General features: G+C 35.6%; 1 protein-coding gene across 8 annotated transcripts in view; it reads left to right on the forward strand.

Moving 5' to 3' along the window:
- The window catches only part of LOC140602551 (BEN domain-containing protein 5), a 1,370,322-nt gene that overhangs the window by 200,698 nt on the left and 1,144,907 nt on the right, over positions 1 to 24,717 (forward strand). The window lies entirely within an intron of this gene.

The following is a 24,717-nucleotide window of genomic DNA, read 5'->3' on the forward strand; positions in this document are numbered from 1 at the left end:
AATATACTTTTCAGAGTATGACTTATTCTGGGTCCTCAGAGTCCTTCTGAACTACTAACCCTGGGGGTGACTTGTGGGGGACTCCTGACAGAGGACTCAAACTTCAAACTCTTCTTCTTAGGGTTTTATCTGGTCTTGGTTTTAGTCTTTATTAAGGTGAATCTAGGTTAGGTTATAATTTATGATGTGATACTTCTTTCTCTTTTCCCACTGGATTCTATGAGTGCTAATTAAGTGTTCAAAAAGGCCTCTATACTTAGGCTGGACTGGACCTCTTTCACCTTTCTATTCCATTATCACAGTACTTTAAGAAGAGAGTCAGTGAAACCTTGCATAGAACTGAGGAAACTGTAGAAACAAGACTACATTTAATAAGGCTTTAGGCAAAAGCATAAAGGAAAGTGAAAAAAGTCTTATTGGAAATGGGAGGAAAAGGATTCTTGTTATGTAGTGATGGAACATTTAGCAACACTGTCACTGCATTTATGTAGAAAGTTGAAAATGTACTAAGAGAACTGAGTTGATGTAGCTAAGGACATTCCTATGCAGAATGCTGAGGGGCTGCTTGGTTTCTTCTTGCTGCTTATAGCCAAATGTGGGAATAGAGAGAGAAACTAAAGAAGGACTGTTAAACATGAGGGAGCCAGAACTTGATGGTTTAAATTCTCAGCCTTTTCAGATGACAAATGGTTCTAAAGTTAATCTTTCCAGGTAAAGAAAAATACCAGGGTGCTTTCAGAAAAACTTAGTCTAGAGGTGAAACTGATGATGTGACTATAAAATCCTTTGTTGGGATCTACGAAAGACCAAAGACAAAAGGCCTTCTAAAGAATTTCGGGGTATGCTTCACCAATCCTCTCGATGAAAGAATAGGGCTTCTAAGAAGGTCAAAGATATTGTCACTCAGCAGAAATCCAAGGTAGGAAAGGGTTTGTCCTAGAGACTCACAGAAGCTGTGAGATAATAAATATTTGTTGTTTGAAGCTACTAAGCTTTAAGTTAATTTATTGTGCAGCAGTAGATAGCTAATACCAATAGGATGTAAAATCAAGTGAAATAAGGCTGTGATTCTCTCTATATAGTTTAATTTCAACCACATGAAAAAATGAATACTTACAGAAAAAGATATGAAGAGGGTTCCCTCAGATTTTAGTAAATATTTTCACTGCATGGTGGGATTTAGGGTATATGGTTATTTTATTTAATCATGGATTTAGTCATCTGCCGTTATACTTGTTATTTTTTAAAAAATATTTTATTTATTCATGAGAGACACAGAGAGAGGCAGAGACGCAGAGGGAGAAGTAGGCTCCCTGTTGGGAGCCTGATGCAAGACTTGTCCCAGGACCCAAGGACCGCAGGATCACGACCTAAGCCTAAGGCGGATGTTCAACCACTGAGCCACTCAAGTGCCCTTGTTGTTATACTTGTAATCAGAAAACATTTACCCATGTTTTGGGATTTTTTTGAAAAATATCAGTGGATAAAAGGTTTATATAATACTTAAAAGGTTTATATAATACTTTTACTTCATATTTGACAATCTCCCTGAGGGATGGTCTTTCTTAATTCATGATAACTTTACCCATAACTTATGTAAGTCCAGCCTTAGGAAACACATTTTTTCCTGGCATTTCCCTGTACTTGGGAATTAGGCTTATTGATATTCAGTGATTCTGAGAGGTATGCTTTGACACTTCTTGTGACATTTACTTCTAGCTTGTTGTTTTGGCATTCTTCCTAATGGGAAGCTACAGAGAGGGTTGAATTTGTCAGCAGGTGGTATATGGGATTTTATTTTATTATTTTTTTATTACAAGTTTTCATTTACATTCCAGTTAGTTAACATGTAGTGTCATATTGGATTTGACAAATACCTTGCCAATAGCTTTCAAGAGTTGCTAGCTGAAATTCAGCTTATACTGTAGAATTTGCAATAGGATTAGGATTCCCATTGTATATAATCTCAGAATACATTAGTATCATCGCCATACTGAAACAGGATATTAATACCATAACTGTGCAACTAATAGTACTCAATAAAGTTATGAATGTAACAACAGTAACATTATAAATCCTTTAATTTGTTGAATACCTCCTATGAATCCAGTGCAATGCTTGATGCTTTACCTATATTCCTTAAAACTTATTAATTGCTGTAAATTGTGTTTGTTTTTATTTTATGGATCAATAAATGGAGGTAATAATGCTAGTACTTGGCAGAGCTGGGATTTAAACCCAGATCTAACTATATAGCTATGGTACTTTAGTGTTATAGGGCTTATATTTGTTTGTTCATTTGTTTTATTTTTTAGATTCCACAAAGAAGTGAAATCATGCAGTATTGATCATGCAGTATTGTTTGACTTACTTCACTCAGCATAATACCCTCTTAGGTCCATTTATTCTGTTGCAGATGGCAAGATCTTATTTTTTATGGCTGAGTAACACTCTGTTGTCTATATATATGCATCACTATATATATATATATATATATATATATATATATATATATATATATATATATGGTGACAATAGAATATACCATATATTTGTGTGTGTGCATATATATATATATATATATATATCAGAATTTCTTTATCTGTTCATCTTATCAGTGGACACAGGTTGGTTCCATATCTTGACTATTGTAAATAGTGCTGCATTAAATATGGAGTGCATCTATCTTTCTTAATTAGTGTTTTCATTTTCTTTGGTAAATACCCACTAGTGAAATTCCTGGATCATATGGTATTTCTATTTTTAAGTATTTTTTTAAGATTTTATTTATTTATTCATGAAAGACAGAGAGAGAGAGAGAGAGAGAGAGAAGCAGAGACACAGGCAGAGGGAGAAGCAGGCTCCATGCAGGGAGCCCAACGTGGGACTTGATCCCGGGTCTCCAGGATCAGGCCCTGGGCTGCAGGCAGCTCTAAACTGCTGAGCCACCCCGGCTGCCCTGTCTGCCCATTTTTAAATTGGATTTTTAGGTTTGTTTGGTGTTGTGTTGTATAAGTTCAGGGACATTTATGCTATTTCTTATTCATGACTATGACACACTGTTTTGTGTGTGTTTAGCCCTGAGTACTTGTCTCTTCAGAATACATTCCTAGATGCAGGGTTGTTGAGTCAAAGGATACACATATTTTTATATTTGGTTTTGTACTGCCAGCGACTCTCTTGAATCATGGTACTGGTTTATACTCCTGCCAGGATTTCATGAGGATATCTATTTCTTCCCACCTCTACCCACATTAGGCTCTGAGTACTGCCTCTCTTGTAATCAGATGAAAAGGCAGCTCACTTAGGCTCTGGTTGCAGAATTCCCATAGGCATGCTAGAAAATTAAATCAAAGTAGAAGAAAAGATATTATTTCCAGTAAGACAGAATCAGAGAATGTTAGAACTGAAATCACTTAGTTGCATTATCTTCATTTTCAAATATGAAAAATTTTGGGTCCACAAAGCAGAATAGAGATGACCAAGGTTACAGAGCTGGTTAGAGCCAGAACCAGGACTTGAGTACAGTTCCCTTGCCTATTAGATTAGGGATCATTTCACTGAGTTTTTTTCAGATGCTATGTCTTAAACCTCTCACTGTCATGACATAGCTTTGTATACCTATATTCCCCCGTGTTCATGATTTAACTTCTGTACTAGATTACTAAGAGTTTTGCAAGAAAGTAGTATTTATATTGATTGTTATAATGAATAAGAAAAAACTACTACATATTTCTACTTTTAAAAATAAGCCTTCTATTTAAAATAGTTCTAGATTTTTATACATTAATAAACTTTTTGTATTAAAGTGTAAGTCAGAAAAACAAAATTAACCATCTTAAATTGTACAATTCAGTGACATTTATTATATTTATAGTGCTGTGAAACTATCATCTTTAACTGGTTCCAAAATATTTTTATCTCCCTTAAAGAAAGTCTCATACTCATTAAGTAATTACTTTTCTTTTTTTTTTATAAACCTGGTCATCCTTACTCCCTGTTACTCTACCCTAACATAGCCTTTGGCAAATATGATCTATTTTCTGTCACTATAGATTTACCTATTTTGGGTATTTCACACAAATGAAGTAGCATATGTGAACTCTTGTCTTTGGCTTCTTTCACCCAGAATGATTGTTTCAAGATTTATCCATCTTTTAGCATGTATCAGTATCTCATTCTTTTTTAAGGCTTTAATAATATTCCATCAAATGGATATGCCACATTTTTTAATTCCTTCATCTGCTGATAGACATTTGAGTTGTTTGCACCCTAAAATAGTTTTTATTTTATTTTATTTTATTTTATTTTATTTATTTTTAAGATTTTATTTATTTATTCATGAGAGACACAGAGAGAGAGAGAGAGAGAGAGAGACAGATACACAGGCAGAGAGAGAAGCAGGCTCCATGCTGGGAGCCTGACGTGGAACTCAATCCCTGGTCTCCAGGATCACACCCCAGTCTGTAGGTGGCGCTAAACCGCTGCACTACTGGGGCTGCCTCCTAAAATAGTTTTAAATTTGGGGAGAAGTTGCAAAGATAGTGCACAGATGTTCTCTATACCTATTCCCAATTTCTCCTATAATTAATATCTTACATTAGTATACTATGTTTTTTATAATTAATCAACTAGTATTGATACATTATTATTAACTAAAGTTCATACATCATTCAGATTTTCTTAGTTTTTACTAGTTTTTTTTTTTTTTTTTTTTCTGGCTCAGAATTCCACTCAGGTAACAAGTTATTTTTGTCATCATGTTCCATTATGGTAATCTAGACCAAGAGAATTTGTCAGCCTTTCATTAGTTTTGATGACTTTGACAATTTTGAGAATAGTAGCCAGATATTTTTTAGAATGTCCCTCTATTTGAATTTTCTGATGTCTTTCTTGTGATTAGATGGGGGTTATTGGTTTTGAGGAGGATGACCACAGAGAGGTAAAGGCCATTCTCGTCACATATGAAAAGTACATACTATTAAATATGATGTTAACTTTGTTCACTTGCCTGAGCTAGTGTATGTCCAGATTCTTCTCTATGAAGTAACTCATTCCCCCTTTTCATACTCCACTCTTTGGAAGGTCGTTATGCGCAGCCCACACATAAAATCTGGAGAGTTATGCTCCACCTGCTTTATGGACAACTTATTTAGAATTCTATATAGGAGAATTGTCTCTTCTTGCCTCTTTATTAATTCATTTATCTCTATGTGGACTTATAAGTATTTAGTTTATATTTTGGCTATAATCCGATTCTACTTTATTGGTTACTCAAATTGTTCTAGTTTTGGCTGTTGGGAACTCTTTTAGTTGGTTCCTGTGTCCCTTTGACTTAACCTTCATTGTTTGTTTTTTTGAGCATTTCCTTATTTTCCAGCTCTAGGAGATGCTTCATGCTCTTCTTGTATATTCCCTGTCCCAACCCTTGAATCAGCAATTATTCCAAGAAGTCCTGGTTCCTTTGATTGGACTATGGTATTAGAAACCAAGGGCTGGGGCAGCCTGGGTGGCTCAGCAGTTTAGCGCCACCTTCAGCCCAGGGTGTGATCCTGGAGACCCAGGAACCAGTCCCATGTTGGGTTCCCAACATGGAGCCTGCTTCTCCCTCTGCCTGTGTCTCTGCCTCTCTCTTTCTCTCTGTGCCTCTCATGAATAAATAAATAAAATCTTAAAGAAACTGCATGCTGGGTATACTTGTTGTTTTTGGTGTGATATTGCTTCTAGGCTGTCTGTCTATTGTTGTCAATACCACAATGTCTGGAGTACTGTAGCTTTATAGGAAGTTTTGAAGGTAAGTAATCTCAATCTTCCAACTTTGCTCTTTTCTTTCAATATTGTGTTGGCTATTCTTTGACTTCTGTCTCTCCATATAAACTTAGAAATAAATATATATATACTAACACATGTATATCTATAACTAATTCTGTATTTATCCATCTATATCTATATTACAATAAACATTAGCTCATGCCAGTATCTTCAATCTAGTTTAGTATCATATGGTTATTTTAGTTTTCCCTCCTTGCTTCTGTCCTCCTCCAACAGAGAGAAACCTGGCTCCTACCATCTGCCATCCATTTACATATTTGTTGAGTATAAGTATACTTATACAGAAGTTTCAGACTTGTGAACCTATATCTCTGTGGGGAATAACTTTACCAAGAAGAGTATGCTTATTTACATTTTCTTTTTTTTTTCAGTCATACAGCGTACTCTTAGTTTCAACAATGCTTAGGTCAGCACCAGCCTCATCAGCATTGTTACGTCATACATTCATAATACAGTTATATTATTTTGTTATTCTGTATTCCATCCCGAGTTCCCTACCTTCTAATTGAGTTTTTAAATTTTTTTTAAAATTTTATTTATTTATTTATGATAGTCACACAGAATGAGAGAGAGAGAGAGAGAGAGGCAGAGACATAGGCAGAGGGAGAAGCAGGCTCCATGCACCAGGAGCCTGATGTGGGATTCGATCCTGGGTCTCCAGGATCGCGCCCTGGGCCAAAGGCAGGCACTAAACCGCTGCGCCACCCAGGGATCCCAGAGTTTTTAAAACTTTATATAGATTTAGGCTCTCATTTTGTGCTAATAAATTCTGTGCATTTTGATAGCTTTTTTAACAGACTTAATTTTTTAGAGTGGTTTTAGGCTCATAAAAAAGTTTAACAGAAGGTACAGAGATATCTGATATACTTCTGTCTACACAGCTTCTCCTTCTATCTTAGTCCATCCTGGCACCATTACAAAAATACCGTAGTGGGGATATCTTATAAACAACAGAAATTTATTTTCCACAATTCTGGAGGCTTGGAAGTCCGAAATCAAAGCACCAGTAGATTTGGTGTCTGATGAAGAACCATTTCCTGATTCATAGCAGGCTTTTTTTTTGCTGTGTCCTCACAAGGCAGAAGGGATGAAGGAGCTCAATAGTGCCCATTTTTTAAGAACACTAATTCTGTTCATGACCTCAGAGCCAATTACTTCTCAAAAGTTCTATCTCTGAATACTGTCACATTGGGGATTAGGTTTCAAGATAGAAATTGTGTGTGTGTGTGTGGGGGCTACTTTCATTCTATCCGAGTTCACTATCAGAGCTCCGTACCAGAATGCTATATTTGTTACATTCAAACCTATGTTGACACATAATTATCACCAAACATCCATAGTTTTTGTTAGTGTTCACTCTTGGTATATTGTATGTTTTATGGGTTTGGACAAATATATAATGACACGGATCTACCATTATAGTATCACACTAAGTAAAAAATCCTGTTTTCTGACTATTCATCCCTCACTCCCCAACTCCTGAGAACCATTGATCTTTTTATCGTCTTCATAATTTTGTCTTTTCCAGAATATTATGTTGTTGGAATCAAATAGCAGGTAGACTTTGCAGACTGGCATTTTTCACTTAGTAGTATGCATTTAAGATTCCTCTGTGTCTTTTCATGACTTAATAGCTCACCTAGTTCTAGTGCTGAATAATAGTTTGTTGTCTGGGTGTCCTGTAGTTTATTAATCCATTCACCTATTGAAGGGTATATTGCTTGCTTTCAAATTTTGGCAATTTTGAATAAAATTACTATATAAACACCCATATGCATAATTTTGTGTGGACATTGTTTTCAACTCCTTTGGGCAAATACCAAGGAGTGCAGTTGCTGGATCATAGGATAAGAGTGGGTTTAGTTTTGTAATAAACTGCCAAATCGCCTTTCAAAGTGGCTGTACCATTTTGCATATCCATCAGCAGTGAATGGGAATTCCTGTTGCTCCACATCCTCATCAGTATTCGGTGTTAGTGTTCTGAATTTTGGTTATTCTAGTAGGTATGTGGTGGTATCTTGTTGTTTTAATTCGCAATTCTGTAATAATATGTGATTTTTAGTATCTTTTTCATATTTTTTTTTTGGCACCTGTGTATCTTCTTTGCTGAGATGATTTTTCAGGTCTTTGACCTAATTTTCAATAAAGTTGTATGTTATTGTTGAATTTCAAGAGTTGTTTGTATTTTTTAGGTAACAGTCCTTTATCAGATATGTTTTTTGCAAATATTTTTTTCCCGGTCTGTTGCTTGTCTTTTCATTCTCTTCACATTGTCTTTTGCAGAGCAGGTTTTTTTTTTTTTTTTTCCCCCAGAAGTTTTTAATTTTAAGGAGTTCCAACTCCTTCATTCTTGCTTTCATGGATTGTGCCTTTGGTATTGTATCTTAAAACTCATCACCATACCCAGTGTCACTTATGTTTTCTCCTATTATATCTTTTAGTAATTTTATAGTTTTGTGTTTTATATTTTTATCTATGACTCATTTTGAGTTAATTTTGGAGAAGAGCATAATGTCTGTGTCTAGATTAATTTTTTTGCATGTGAATGTCCCATTGTTCCAAAACCCATTTGTTGAAATATCTGCTAGAAAAGTTTTGCCTTTGCTCCTTTGTCAAAGATTAGTTGCCTATATTTATGTAGGCTTATTTCCAGATTCTTTAATCGGTTCCATTGACCTGTTTGTCTATTGTTGTCAATACCACAATGTCTGGAGTACTGTAGCTTTATAGGAAGTTTTGAAGGTAAGTAATCTCAATCTTCCAACTTTGCTCTTTTCTTTCAATATTGTGTTGGCTATTCTTTGACTTCTGCCTCTCCATATCAACTTTGAAAAAAGCTTATTGATATGCAGAAAGTAACTTGTGAGGATTTTGACTAGGCTTGCATCAAATCTATAGATTAATTTGGAGAACTGTCATCCTAGCAGTATTGTCTTTTTATCCATGAACATATAATATCTTTCCATTTATTTATTTCTTTGGTTTCTTTCATTAAAAAATTGCATACATTAAGGTTCATTCTTTGGCTGTAATGGTCATGTGGTTTGATAACTTTTGATTGCCAGTTTTAGAAAGAAGACAGCTTAATGCGGTGGCTATGACACATAGCTTGTAATAAATATACTTGGAATCCCAGGATTTGCATCAAAAGAGGCAGCTTGTCCAGCTACCCAGAAGTGACATTTACTGAAACTATGATGGATTCTAAGAGATCTAAGACTGTCTCCTACTAAAAGCTGTAAAGGGATCTTCAAAGTAGGGCACTAAAAAACATTCTGATGACCTAATGATGCATAGGCTTCCATCATGATGTGATCTTGGCTAGGCTACTTTTCCCTTCAGGGCCTCAGTTCATTTGTAAAAAGTGTGTGTAACATTTCTATTCTAGTTCTGATATATTATGTACTTCTCTTCCCCTCTTCCAATAAGGGGAGAAATGACAGCTTAGCTCTGTACACAACCAGTTGAAAGTAAGGACTGGCCTTTTGACTTAATGAGTAGCATTTTGGGAAGAGTACATCTAGCCCTACCACTGAATTCCAAGCTATATAATTCAGGGTAAATTTCAAAAATTCTGTTTCACTTCTGTCATTAATAAAAGGTGGCTATTAATAGAACCAGCATTTGTTCTGTTGTAAAGGTGTGTATGTATGTGTGTGTGTGTGTGTGTGTGTGTGTGTGTGTGTATATATATATATATATATATATATATAAAATCTCACATAGTAAGTGCTATATAACAGTGAACTTTTCCTAATCCTGTTATGTGAAGTATATTGGACCAAATGATGTGTGAAACTAAGAAGCACAGCTGCAAACAGAGCCGCCTCCTCCAAGATGAGACTTTAGTGGCACCCTGTCAGTCTCCATGTGGTTTGGTGGAGCAGAAGAACTGGTATCTTCCACACATAGGAAATCACAACCATGTTAGCTGAAAAGTCTTTGACCCAGAGGCACAGCCTAATCCAAATAGTCTGTGACACTTACAGAAACAGAAGTAGATCATCAGGCTTAAATTTCAGATTGTAAGGCTGTGCTCCTACCTTCAGGGTAGAGGCTGACCTGGGAGAAGTTATAGGATTGTTATGAGAAGATTTCTGGTACATTTTTGTGGCCTTTTAAATCTCTGGTTTAGAAGTACTTAGAAGAGCAGGAGGCAGGAGGCATGACCTGGATAGGCTGTGGACAACAAAGAATGAAGCAAGAGGTGAGGAGAGAATAAGTGGATTTATCTTGTGTATGCCCTCTTAATGACAATTTGTGATGACAGGGTTGCAGACATCTGGATTTTATGCCTATAGGCAATGACTGATTGACAGGGATAGGCACGTTCCTTCAGTAGTTTTAGTTCATTTATCATGTATTAAACATCGGCAGAGTGCCTGTAATGTGCCAGCCTGTGCTAGATTCTGATGTGGAGAAGAATCAGACGTGATCCTTATGAAGGCTTACATACATGTAAATGGAGGGTTGAAATATATAGTAGAGGTAGGGACAGACTTCTAAGAGCTGCAGCACAAAACTAATGGCCTAGGGGTGGGTTGTTAAGATTGAGAAAGGCTATATTGAAGAGCTGACATTTCAGCTGAATATTTATGGAGAAGTATAAAATTTCCAGCTAGCTCAAATAGCTGAGGAATTCTAGGCAGATAGAATAACATTGGGTTATGGAGCCAGAAGTAATTCAACATCAGAGATTTTCACCTATAAAGCAGGATGGAGGAGGGTAGAGGGTTTTTGAAATAAACCATATTTAAAATTAATCTTACTTTATTTTGTTTTTCTTGCCAAGAGTCTTAAAAATATACTTAATATGTTTTATACTTAATATATTTTGGCGGTCTTTTTATAGTGATGTTTATAAATATATTTTTAATCCTTTCTTAAGTCTAATTGGAACTTAAAATTTTGTCATATTTATTTCACATTATTTTTTGGGGGGTTCCCCATTTATCATCACTAATTCTACATCTCTTTCTTCCTTCTCAAGAAGTAATAGCTCCCCTGAATTTTATCTTTAACATTTTCTTTTATTTTTTTAATTTTAAAAAAATTTTTAAAAAATTTTTATTTATTTATGATAGTCACAGAGAGAGAGAGAGAGAGGCAGAGACATAGGCAGAGGGAGAAGCAGGCTCCATGCACCGGGAGCCCGACGTGGGATTCGATCCCGGGTGTCCAGGATCGCGCCCCGGGCCAAAGGCAGGCGCCAAACTGCTGCGCCACCCAGGGATCCCTTATCTTTAACATTTTCATGTCTCCTTTAAACTATTCTTTTTTTTTTTTTTTAAGACTTTATTTATTTATTCATGACAGAGAGAGAGAGAGAGAGAGAGAGAGAGAGAGAGAAGAGAGGCAGAGACACAGGCAGAGGGAGAAGCAGGCTCCATGCAGGGACCCTGACATGGGACTCAATCCCAGGTCTCCAGGATCACACCCCGGGCTGAAGGTGGCACTAAACTACTGGGCCACCGGGGCTGCCCTTTTTTAAACTATTCTTACAGATTTGTAGTTATAAACAATTTATATCATTTTACATGTATCATTCTCCAGCTTGCATTTGTTCTTCAAATTAAATATGTTTTGTTCAAGTTAAAACATGTGATTTTAGTTTATTTAACTATTGTATTATATTCAATTATGTGACTGTGCCCTAATTTATTTAATCTCACATTAGTGGATAATTTATTTTTCTTGTAAATAGTTCTATATGTGCCAAATTTCCTATAGTGTATGTTTAGAGAAACAATTGCTGAGTCAAAAGATAGCAACATTTTCTGTTACTGTTAAAGCACTCACTTAGGTTATTGAAATATATTATCAGTTGTTTATGAGAGTTCTCCTTTCTTTGCATTTTTGTACTTAATGTCAGATTTTTACATTTTTTGCCAATCTGATGCATATTAAATGGTATTTCATGTCGTTTTCCTTTGCATTTCCATGTTCTCTTATGAGCTCTCATTATTTATTGGTATTTCAGATTTCTTATGTGAATTTTCTTCTCAGTTGCCCATTGCATTTAAAAAATTATATTGTTATACTTATTTTATTGATTCAGGAATTCTTTAGATACTCTCAATATTAATTCTTGTGTATTACAAGCTATCTTTGTTTATGGCAGATACATTTGTGTATGGTTTCATTTTTTGAGCAAAAATTCAAAATGGTAATATAGCCAGATTTATCTAGACTTTTTTAGGGTTTATGCTTTTCATGTCTTATGAAATGAATCCTTTCCTCTACCAAGATCATCAAGATATTCTCATATCTTAATTTCCAAAATACTTTAAGTTTTCTTCGTATATTTTTTTCTTTAATTCATGTGGAGTTGATTTTTACATGTAGTGTGAGGTGAGGATCTAATTTTCCCCAATATGGATAATTAATTTTTCAAGCACCATTCAGTGAATAGTTTATCATTTCCTAAAGTTTTGAAACATTATGTCTGTTACATATGAAGTTTCATATATGCTTGTCCATTTTCCATCTATTTTATTCCATTTTATTTATTTGACTGTTTCTGTGCAATAATGCCCTAATGTATGGATTCTGTATTCCTAAATTAATTCATAATAGCTATTATGTTGAGTCCTCCTACCTTATTCTTTAAAAAATGTTTTGGCTACTATTATTCTGTTGTTCATTTATATTTTAACAGTAATTTTAGGGTAAACATTTTAACTTCTGGGAAAAAATAAACCTTTGCTGGAATTCTGACTGTAATAGCATTGACATAGTTTATTTTGGATATTGAGTTTTTCTTTTTGTAAATGTAGTGTATCTTATATGTGTCTCCATTTGTTCAGGATCTTGTTAAAAAATGCTGCTCTTTATAGTATTTTAGAGATTTTGGAATCTTAGGTATATCTATATTTTAAAGATTTATTTATTTTTAGAGAGAGAGATAAAGAGGGAGAGGGAGAGAGATAGAGGGAGAGAGAGACAGAGAAAGAATGAGCAAGAGGGACAGAGGGAGAGGGAGAGAGAATCCCAGGCAGATGCCACACTGAGTATGGAGCCTGAAGTGAGGTTCAGTCTCACAACCCTGAGATCCTGACCTGAGCTGAAATCAAGAATTGGATGCTCAAATGAATGTGTCACCCAGGAGCCCCTGTTAGGTATATATTTTAAAGTATTTTATAGTTGATATTGTTATTCTGGATGAATGCCTTTCTGTTATTTTTTAACCAGTTATTATTAGTGTATGAAATGCTAATGAATTTTATATGTTCAGTTTTTAATCTAGTAAACTTGTAAGCAGCCTTAATAGTCTAACAATTATAGATTCTTGTGGATTTTCTGTGTAAATAAATACGCTATATATTTGCAAATAGGGATGGCTTTGCTTTTTCTTTTCTAATTCTTGTGCTTTATTTTTCTTGTTTTACTGCATTGGCCATAATCTGATATATCATGGTCAACAGAAGTGATATAAAAGTAATCCTTTCTTTATTTTTATGGAATGAATATTCTAAATCCTAAACTTATCCGTTTAAAAGTCTTATTACACTGTTGTATATTTGACGAGTAAAATTTATATTCTGATTATTCACTTGTGAGTTGCCTTCCTCAGTGCTTTTTTTTTTTTTAATTGGTAAATAAAAGCTTACCTTTATTGAGAAATACTTTTGTTTAATTCCTTTTCTCTCCTACTGTGTTCATACCTTCCTTTTGATTGTCTCTATCTGGTTTCACCGGGTTTCCAGTTCAAAAAAATTGTAATGGCACTTTGAGGGTTCTGTCAGTGATACTGGAGTATCAAAGATTCAATCACTGAAATTATTTCTGGTATGGGTTTTGTCTTTTACTGAGACCTGAAGCAGTAGGTAGCAGCAATTTCCTTTAGCTTTCTTTGACATGTCACCGAACTCCATCCTAGAGTCTGACTTAAATTGGGAGACTAGCTTCAATCTGTCACAGTAGAGCAATTTTAGTGTCTCTTACCACAAAAGAACTGTTAAAAGATGAATGGAGATATATTAAAAAATCATAAGGGTTTATTTGAGGAAAAGCTGATTCAAATTGGGCAGTGCCAAACTAGTAGTAGGTTTTTTCTTAAAAAAAGATTTATTTATTTATTCATGAGAGACACAGAGAGAGAGAGGGAGAGAGAGAGAGAGAGAGAGGCAGAGACACAGGCAGAGGGAGAAGCAGGCTCCATGCAGGGAACCCGACATGGAACTCGATCCCGGGTCTCCAGGATCACACCCTGGGCCGAAGGCGGCACCAAACCGCTGAGCCACCCAGGCTACCCCAAACTAGTAGTAGTTAGAGGCATTCCATGGACAGGAGCTAGGAGAAAGATTTTGATGGAGGAGATGTGGAAGGAAAGCAAGGAAATTATCTGATTGGCTACAGTAAGTGATTGACTTATTTGGAAAAGCCTAGTTGGCTGTTTGTGTTTGTTCTTAAACTTGACATATTACGGGTTTAGATTATGGCTTGCTTACTTAGGCGACTAAGGCATTAGAGCTACTGCAGTCTAACAGGCCTCCTTCTTTAATTAAATAGAACAAAGCTCTTGGTCATCTTGCCCTACTTATCAGTCTGGAGCCCAGTAGGCTCATAGCTTCTACCTGCATTCATTCTTGAGTTCTTTCATTTCTGGTCCATACAGATATTCTTATTTTTTTAAAACTGAGATATATCTTTGTGGTTGTATCTATAATTGCTATATATTTGGAACAGAGAGAAAATATAAAATATGAAGATACTGAGCTATCTTGATCAGGAGTCAAAATATGTGTTTTTAATCAGTATAATATCCAGTATATTGATATTCCAAAAATTATTTTATTTGAAATTCAAATTTTAAAGAAGTGGAACAACTGAAAAATATTGGGAAGCTAGTATAAAGTGTTTTGTATAAAGTAAACTTTTTGGTAAGGCTAGATGGAATATGGGGAAATTGGTCACATTGTAGTAGATGAGGCTAGAAATAAAGACAATGGCAACTTTCAGTATTTTGCTGAGTGAGTCATTGAACACAGAATTAAAGAGGAGAGTGATATGGTTAGGTTTGCATTTTGGGAAGATCAATCTGGCAGCAATATGGATGATGGGTTAGTGGCATAGAACCAAGTAACAGATAAAACAATTAGGTGAGAATTGAAGTCTTAACTAAAAGCAGTGCAAGAAGAATGGAAAGTGATGTGGCTTTTCTTTTCTTCTGATTACTTTGATAAAATTATCACTTGACAAAATCAAGCTGCTTTTTGAGAGTCTTTGTTAAACTTCACAGTGTGATGGATTCTGGGAGGATTTTCCTACAGTGTGTGAGAGGAGCTAATTCTGTACTCAAGAACAGCTATGTTTGGAGAAGTAAGGATTATTTAAGAAAGTAAAAAGGGAAATTAGAATTTTTTAAATAATAATTGACTTATGTTAGTTTAGCATTTTCTAGGATGAATGCCAGCATTTAAGTAAGGTTGGGGCATAAAAAGAAGCCCAGGCCTGTGTGAGTGGCAGCTGAAGTGAGACTGGATTAGAAATCAGAGAACCAAAATTGACTCCAATCTGATTTAATACAGTGAAAGTCTGAAGTAAGTCACTTCCCATTTGGGCATCATCCAATATTCCTTGTATGTAGAATGAACTCTAAAGTTTCTTCTAATATTCAAGAGATTATAAGTCTCTATTAGGGGTGTAGTTAGAGGGGAAGTAATTCCAAAAATGAAAATATTGGCTTGCTCCTTTGTTATCTTGGCCTATTGATAGAGGCATTGTGATTGTTAGAGGAGATAATGCTGATCATAAGGGTTAGCGTGCTGGTTAATTTTGTGTGACAATTGTGTTTGGGCCACAGTGTCCAAATATTTGATCATAGTCTAGATGCTGCTGTGAAGGTATCTTTTAAATGAGATTAACATTTAAATCTTAGAATTTGAGGAAAGTGAGTAAAGCAGATTATATTCCGTAATATGGGTATACTTTATCCAATTGGCGAAGATTTTAAGAACAGGAAAAGACTGACTCTCTTAAAGAAGGAATTCTGCCTGTAGTCTTACTTTGAGCTCAAGTTGGAATATCACCTCTTTACTGGGTTTTCAGCCTGATGAGCTACCCTGTGGGTTTTGAATTTGCCAATCTCCAAATTCCTGTGAACCAATTCATTAAATAAATCTCTCTCTTTCTGTGTCACGTACATATACACACAGACCGTATTGATTGTTTCCCTGGAGAACCTGACTACTATCACATTTAGATTTTGAATCTTTCAAGATAAAAAATAAATGTTTTTATGTCAAGTTGGTTAGGTTTTGAAAATGATTTGCATCATCTGATTATTAAACATTTGCTTGTATTGTAGGAACGATGGTAGATTTATCAATGAATAACTTAGTGTCTTTATCCTCAGTGAGCTCAAGTTTAGTTGGGAAGACAAGGCTTAATATTGTGAACAATCGGGATCCCTGGGTGGCGCAGTGGTTTGGCGCCTGCCTTTGGCCCAGGGCATGATCCTGGAGACCCGGGATCGAATCCCACATCGGTCTCCTGGTGCATGGAGCCTGCTTCTCCCTCTGTTTATGTCTCTGCCTCTCTCTCTCTCTCTCTCTCTCTCTCTCTCTCTGTGACTATCATAAATAAATAAAAATTAAAAAAAATATTGTGAACAATCAAGTAATTTAATTATAGGTAAATAATCTGAGGACAAAGATATGAAAAATATGATAAGGTCTCTGGTTAGTTGATAAATACTAGTTTAGAGATTAAATGCTTTTAAATATAGTTGATCATTGTAGGTTAGGAAAAGCTTATGAGAGGAAAAAAGCCAACATTAATTAATTGTAACATTTAATTCCAGAAGATTCTGATACTTGCTCCTGTGGGTTCTGGCATTATTATCTCTGTTTTAGTCAGAATTTCTCAGAGGTAATAAGTGTCACATAGTTATACAACTTTAAGAATTAGAGTCTGAAAAATATACCCTCATCCCCACTACCCATTTCTGCTGAAATAATTTCATGGAGGCAGGGCTCTAGTAGGATCTTGAGATTTAGGTAGTCTAGTTGCAAAGCTGAGTCAGCAATGAGCAAAGGACAGGTATAAGACTCAGTTCTGGTGTCCTTTTCTTTAGAAGAGTTTATGTAAAAAGCATGAGGAAAAAGTCTTTGCCAAGATGGTGGGAAGATAGTACATAAATTTATTCTTGAATTGTCAAATCCTTGAATAAAGCTATCAAGGGTATGCTGTGAAGTGGGTTTGACTAGCTCAGAGACATGGTTTGGCTTCTAGCCCTGTCCATAGCTGACCCATTTTCAACATTTTAAGTGGCATAATGGAGCACAGTATTTCCTTACTCTAGAAATGTTTCTGTTTATTTATGTTAATGGGCATTGTGCTTGATTCAGTTTGTGGGAGTCTGCTAAACATCATTATAAATTACAGGGGATGTTTGTCTTACATATACTTTGTTTTATCATCAATATATTAAACACAAGTTTTATGATCTCAGTAAAAGGCAATTGTTTATTTGAGCTGGGAAACTCCTTGGAAATACATCAGTTTCTCAGAACTGGCTTGCTTTAGGATCAAGTCTAGTATTTTATAGGATGGATTTTCCTTTCTATGTAAGATAATGACTCTGTCAGTCATTGGTTCACCCAGACAGGTTACAATTCACTCACTTGGTTTTCAAAATATTTGTAGTTAATCTTAGCATATCACCAAAAATCGAATCCCTCTGCCTACTTTCCTAAGCAGCGTCAAGTGGCTGGTTGGGGGTTGAAATAAATTTAACAAATAAAAATAAAAGAGCCAAAACATTGGGATGCAAAAAACTATTAATGAAAGCCTTCTTGATAAAACAGCGATCGGGACACTCGGTTGGTCAGACCTGCAATTAGGATGGTTCTTGGCATTAGACATTGAGAAACTAGAACATTTATCCAGAATGTGATCAGGATACTGAGTGGGAGATCAGGACATTTGAAGAATAGTTGAAGGTGTTGAGTTTCAAGGAGAAACAATTTTACTTGAATATGATGATTATGGGACTCCTTGGGTGGCTCAGTGGTTTGGCGCCTGCCTTTGGCTTGGGGTGTGATCCTGAAGTCCCAGGATTGAGTTCCACGTGGGGCTCCCAGCGTGGAGCCTGCTTCTCCCTCTGCCTTTGTCTCTGCCTCTCTCTCTCTCTCTCTCTCTCTCTCTCTATGTCTATCATGAATAAATAAATAAATAAATCTTTAAAAAAAAGAATGTGATGATTATTATTAAATATTTGCAGTTCTGTCATGTGGAACAGCAATGAATTTTTTTGCATGAATTCAGAGAGCTTAACTCAAATAACTGCATAGAAACCAAGTTCTGTTTAATATAAGTAATAATATGAATAAAAGTTATTTAATAAACATAGCTTTCCAGGAACGCATTTATCAATAATGTGTTGATGGCATGCAAACAGAGATACTGAAGATACATTGGTCAATAAACAGTGTGTGCTTGATAAAATCAAAGAATTAATTGAATGAAAAAAATCAAGAATTTACTGTGTGAAACTAGATTACGATGAGTTGCTATAGCAAGTATTATTGTACTGGTTATGAGGGTGATGTTAAAGCTTTTTTTCCTAAGATTCTGTCAATATGATTTTTTTTTTTTGGCTTACTCTATCCTTTCTTGAGACTCATTTCCTTTTTAATTTTGTATGTCTCATGTCTCTTTATAGTCATCTATAATCCATAATTATCTTAAAAATCACAACATTCCATTATTTTTTTCTAAAGCAAGTGTATTTGATAAAGTTTTAGTGGCAATGTGGTATAGCAGAAAAAGCATGGGCTTTGTAGTTAGACAAATCTGAGTTAACCTGTCAGCTTCACCATGTAGAAGTTATGTGATCTTGACAAATTGCTTCATATCTTGGTGTTTCAGTTTTATTATTTGAAAAATTTATTTACTCAAAAAGTAGTTGTTGAGTAATCCCACACATCAGCTAGTATGTTAGTTTGTGGGATATACCCATGAACAACAACAAACAGCTCTTGCTTTCTCTTAGGGGAGAGAGATAATAAATAATAGACAAAAATTAAGTTATATAACATTATATAGCATGGGTTATGGAAGCTATGGAAAAAAGCAAAAGTAGGGCAAGGTAATAAGAACTGAGGGTAATCAAATGGTGTGGGAGGCAGATTGCATGTAAATAGGAGTCCTTATTATAATGGTGAGATATGAACAAAGGTTTAGAATAGATGGAGTTAGTCCTAAACAATTTGGGAGAAGCAAAGGGAAGCATTAGATGAAAGTCTCAGAGGTGTGACTGTGCCTAGATAGTTCAAGGATCAGTAAGCAGGCCAGTGTGGCTGGATCAGAGAGAGTAAGAGGGAGTTTATAGTAGGAAATGAGTTCAGAGAGGTAGAGGTGAAGGTGGAGTGGCAGATCATATAGTTGTTGGATAGGTCAGTAAGAGTATTGACTTTTACTTTGAAATAAATGGAGGACTAATGGAAGTTTTGAGGGAATGAAGTAATATAAGTGATCTTATATTTTGAACCATTCACAGGAGAAGTGCCTAAAGAGAGGCAAGTATAGAAAGAGGGAGATTTGTTAGGAGGCCATTGCAGTAGTCCATATTAGAGATGATGATGGCTTAAATTAGGTTGGGGCAATGAAATTGGTGAGAAATCATCTAGGTGTATTTAAATGGAAATAAAACCTTTTTAAAGATACTGTGAGATTTAAAGACAGAATGTGTGTAAAAACCAAAGTGCCTGGCACAATGCATAGTACATAATTATCAGCGTATTACCTACTGTTATTAAGAAGGTATAACAAAAACAACAACAACAAAAAAAAGAAGGTATGGAATACAGAATCTGGTATAGTCCTTCAAGTCCTTCAACGTAATTGACTTTATCTTTTTTTGGGGGGGATGATTAACATAAAATATTAGTTTCAGGTGTACAAAATAGTAATTTGACATTTGTGTCCTTTGAGAAATGATCACACTGTATCTAGTTACCATCTGTCATCATACAACGCTAATATGATATTATTAACTTAATCTGCATGCTGTAAATTATATCCCTATGGCTTATTTATTTTGTAACTGGAAGTTTGTACTTCTTGATTCTTTTCACCAATTTCATCCTCCCTCACATCAATCAAAAATCTTTTTACTCTATTAATGAGTCTGGGTTTGGTTTGGTTTGGTTTGTAGATTCTATGTATAAGTGAAATCATGAGGTATTTATATTTCTACACATGACTTATTTCACTTGGCATGATAATACCAACAAGGTTCATCCAGGTTGTTGAAGATAGCAAGAATGATCTTTTTTGTGGCTGAATAGTATTCTATTGTGTGTATGTGTACATATGTATATTGTCTATTGACAGATGAATGGATAAAAAAATATGTCATTCATCCATCAGTGGACATTTAGGTTGTTTCCATATCTTGGTGATTTTATTATTATTATTATTATTATTTTATTTAAATTCAATTTAGTTAACATGTAGTATATTAGTTTCAGGGGTGTAATTTAGTGATTCATCAGTTGCATATAACACCAGTGCTCATTACATCAAGTATCCTCCTTAATGCCCATTACCCAATTACCCCCATTCCCCATCCACTTTCCCTCCAGAAACCCTTAGTTTGTTCCCTATAGTTAAAGATCTCTTATGGTTAGCCTCCTTCTCTTTTTTTATCTTATTTAATTCCCTTCTTCCTTCTTCTGTATTCATCTGTTTTTCTTCTCAAATTTCACATTGAGTGAAATCATCTGGTATTTGACTTTTCTCTGAATGACTTATTTTGCTTAGCATAATACACTCTGGTTCTATCCATGTCATGGCAAATGGCAAGATTTCATTTTTTTTTTATTATTGGAGTTCAATTTGCCAACATGTAGCATAACACCTAATGCTCATCCCGCCAAGTGCCCCCTCAGTGCCCATCACCCAGTTACCCCAACCCCCCGCCCACCTCCCTTTCCACTACCCCTTGTTTGTTTCCCAGAGTTAGGTGTCTCTCATGTTTTGTCACCCTCACTGATATTTTCACTTATTTTATCTCCTTTTCCCTTTATACCCTTTCACTATTTTTTATATTCCCCGAATGAATGAGACCATATAATGTTTGTCCTTCTCCAATTTACTTCACTCAGCATAATATCTTCCAGTTCCATCCACGTTGAAGCAAATGGTGGGTATTTGTCGTTTCTAATGGCTGAGTAATATTCCACTGTATACATAGACCACATCTTCTTTATCCATTCATCTTTTGATGGACACCAAAGCTCCTTCCACAGTTGGGCTATTGTGGACATTGCTGCTATAAACATCGGGGTGCAGGTGTCCTGGCGTTTCACTGCATCTGTGTCTTTGGGGGTAAATCCCCAGTAGTGCAGTTGCTGGGTCGTAGGGCAGGTCTATTTTTAACTCTTTGCGGAACCTCCACACAGTTTTCCAGAGTGGCTGCACCAGTTCACATTCCCAGCGACAGTGCAGGAGGGTTCCCCTTTCTCCACATCCCCTCCAACATTTGTGGTTTCCTGTCTTGTTAATTTTCCCCATTCTCACTGGTGTGAGGTGGTATCTCATTGTGGTTTTGATTTGTATTTCTCTGATGGCCAGTGATGTGGAGCATTGTCTCCTGTGCTTGTTGGGCATGTGTATGTCTTCTTTGGTGAAATTTCTGTTCATGTCATTGGCCTATTTCACGATTGGATTGTTTGTTTCTTTGCTTGTTGAGTTTAATAAGTTCTTTATAGATCTTGGATACTAGCCCTTTATCTGATAGGTCATTTGCAAATATCTTCTCCCATTCTTTAGGTTGTCTTTTAGTTTTGTGGACTGTTTCTTTTGCTGTGCAGAAGCTTTTTATCTTGATTAAGTCCCAATAATTCATTTTTGATAGCTGAGTAATATTTCATTGTATAAATATATCACATCTTTTTTATCCATCTCTCTCAATGGACATCTGGGCTCCTTCCATAGTTTGGCTATTGTGGACATTGCTGCTATAAATAGTGGGGTGCATGTGCTCCTTCAAATCACCATGTTTGTATTCTTTGGGTGAATACCTACTATACAATTGCTGGGTCAGAGAGTAGTTCAATTTTTAGCTTTCTGAGGAACATTCCTACTGTTTTCCATAGTGTCTGTATCTGTCTGCATTCCCACGAACAGTTTAAGAGGGTTCCCCTTTCTCTGCATCCCCAACATCTGTTTTTTCCTGAGTTAATTTTAGCCATTCTGTCCAGTGTGAGGTGGTATCTCACCATAGTTTTGACTTTTATTTCTGTGGTGGTGGGTGATAGTGAACATTTTTTCATGTGTCTGTTAGCCATTTGTATATCTTCTTTGGAGAAAAGTCTGTTCATGTCTTCTACCAATTTCTTGACTGGATTGTTTGTTTTTTGGGTGTTGAATTTGCCAAGTTCTTTATTTGGATATTAGCCCTTTATTTGATATGTCATTTGTGAATATCTTCTCCCATTCTGTAGATTGCCTTTTAGTTTTGCTTATTGTTTTGTTTGATGTACAAAAACTTTTCATCCTGATGAAGTCCCAATAGTATTTTTTGCTTTTGTTTCCCTTGCCTTTGAAAATGTGCTAGTAAGAAACTGCTGCTGCTGAGGTCAAAGATGTTGCTGCATGTGTTCTCCTTTAGAATTTTGATGGATTACTGTCTCACATTGAGGTCTCTTACTCATTTTGAATTCATTTTTGTGTATGGTGTAAGAAAGTGGTGCAGTTTCATTTTTCTGTATGTGGCTCACCAGTTTTCCCAACACCATTTGTTTTAGAGACTGTCTTTTTTTCCATTGGATGTTCTTTCCTGCTTTGATGAAGATTAGTTTACCCTACAGTTGAGGGTTCATTTCTGGGTTCTTTGTTCTGTTCCGTTGATCTATGTGTCTATCTTTGTGCCAACCCTACACTGTCTTGATGGTCGCAGGTTTATAATACAGTTTGAAATCTGGAATTGTGATACCTCCAGCTTTGGTTTTCTTTTTCAACATTACTTTGGCTATTTGGAGTTTTTTCTAGTTCTGTACAAATTTTAGAATTGTTGTTCCAGCTCTGTGAAAAATGCTGGTGATATTTTGATGGGGATTGCACTGAATGTGTAGATTGCTTTGGGTAGCATAGACATTTTAACAATATTTTTTCCTCTAATTTATCGCATGGAATGTTTTTACATTTCTTTGTGGCTTCCTCAATTTCTTTAGTAAAGTTAATTTACAGAGTACAGATCTTTTACCTCTTTGGTTAAGTTTATTTCTAGGTATCTTATGGTTTTGGTGGAATTGTAGACGAGATCAATTCCTTGATTTCTCTTTCTACCGCTTCATTGTTAGTTATAGGAATGCAACAGACTTTGTTGTGTTGATTTTATATCTGCAACTTTGTTGAATTCCTTTATCAGTTATAGCAATTTTTTTTGTGTAGTCTTTTGAGTTTTCTACATGGAGTATCATATCATCTGTGAAGAGTGAAAGATTGATTTTTTTCTTTGCTGATTTGGATGTCTTTTAATTCTTCTTGTTTGATTCCTGAGGCTAGGACTTGTTGAACAACAGTTGAGAATGACATCCCTGTCATGTTCTTGACCTTAGAGAAAAGCTCTCAGTTTTTCCCCATTGAGGATGAGATTAGCTGTGGGTCTTTCACCTGCATTGTGGAGTGTTTCTATCCAGCAAAGATGCTATATTTTGTCAAATGCTTTTTCTACATTACATCTATTGAGAGGATCATATGGTTCCTATCCTTTCATTAATTAGGGTTGTGTAGCACAGTGATTTGCGAATATGGAACCACCCCTCTAGCCCAGGGAAAAAATCCCACTTGATCATAGTGAATAGTTCATTTAATGTACTGGTGGATTTGATTTGCTATTATCTTTTTGAGAATTTTTGCATCCATGTACAGCAGGGATATTGGTCTGTAATTCTCTTCAGTAAGTTCTTTGGTTTTGAGATGAAGGTAATGCTGGCCTTGGACAAGGAGTTTGGAAGTTTTCACTCAGTTTCTTTTTTTTGGAACATTTTGAGAATAGGTATTAACTTTTCTTTAAATATCTGGTAAAATTCCCTTGAGAAGCCATCCAGTCCTAAACTCTTGCTTGTTGGGAGATTTTTGATTATTGATTCAATTTCTTTGTTGGGTATGGATCTGTTCAGATACTGTATTTCTACCTGTTTCTGTTTTGGTAGTTTATATGTTTCTAGAAATCAATACATTTCTTCCAGATTGCTCAATTTGTTGGCATATAGTTGCTAATAATATTCTGTATATATATTTTTTGTATTTCTTCAGTGTTGGTTTTGATCTCTCCTCTTTTATTCATGATTTTATTTATTTGGGTTCTTTCTCTTTTCTTTTTGGTAAGTCTGACTTATGATTTATCTATCTTGTTAATTCTTTCAAAGAACGACCTCCTAGTTTCATTGATCTGTTCTACTATTTTTTTTTTTATTTCTGTATCCTTGATTTCTGTTGGATCTGTCCCAAGAAAGTGGTTGCATGATCATACACAAGGAGTTCGCAGTTTATGGCAACACAGAGCAGAAAGCAGGCACCTGTACTTGCTGTTCTCAGCTCCTATGCCTAGTAACAGTGCAGCAGTTTTGCATCACCCATTTTTTTGGTGACCCAGGGGATCCTCACATCATGGTGTCACATTTGGAATTCTGTCCTGCGTCACCATCTGAGCATTTTTAAGCCAGGCATGTTTCCCACTCTAGCAGATTTCAAAAAGTTCTAATTTTGTGCTTGGCTGCTTATAATACTTTGCAGTAGCCTCCTTAAGTAGGCTTCTTCCCTGCTGCTGTATCCACATGTATATCACACTAGATTCAAGTCTCTGCACCTCCTACCTTCCCATAAGGTGGTTGCTTTTCTTCTTGTAGACTTGCAGTATTTGTTTTCTTA

This window comes from Canis lupus, chromosome 13, assembly GCF_048164855.1.
Source record: "Canis lupus baileyi chromosome 13, mCanLup2.hap1, whole genome shotgun sequence".
In the NCBI taxonomy this organism is placed as follows: Eukaryota; Metazoa; Chordata; class Mammalia; order Carnivora; family Canidae; genus Canis; species Canis lupus.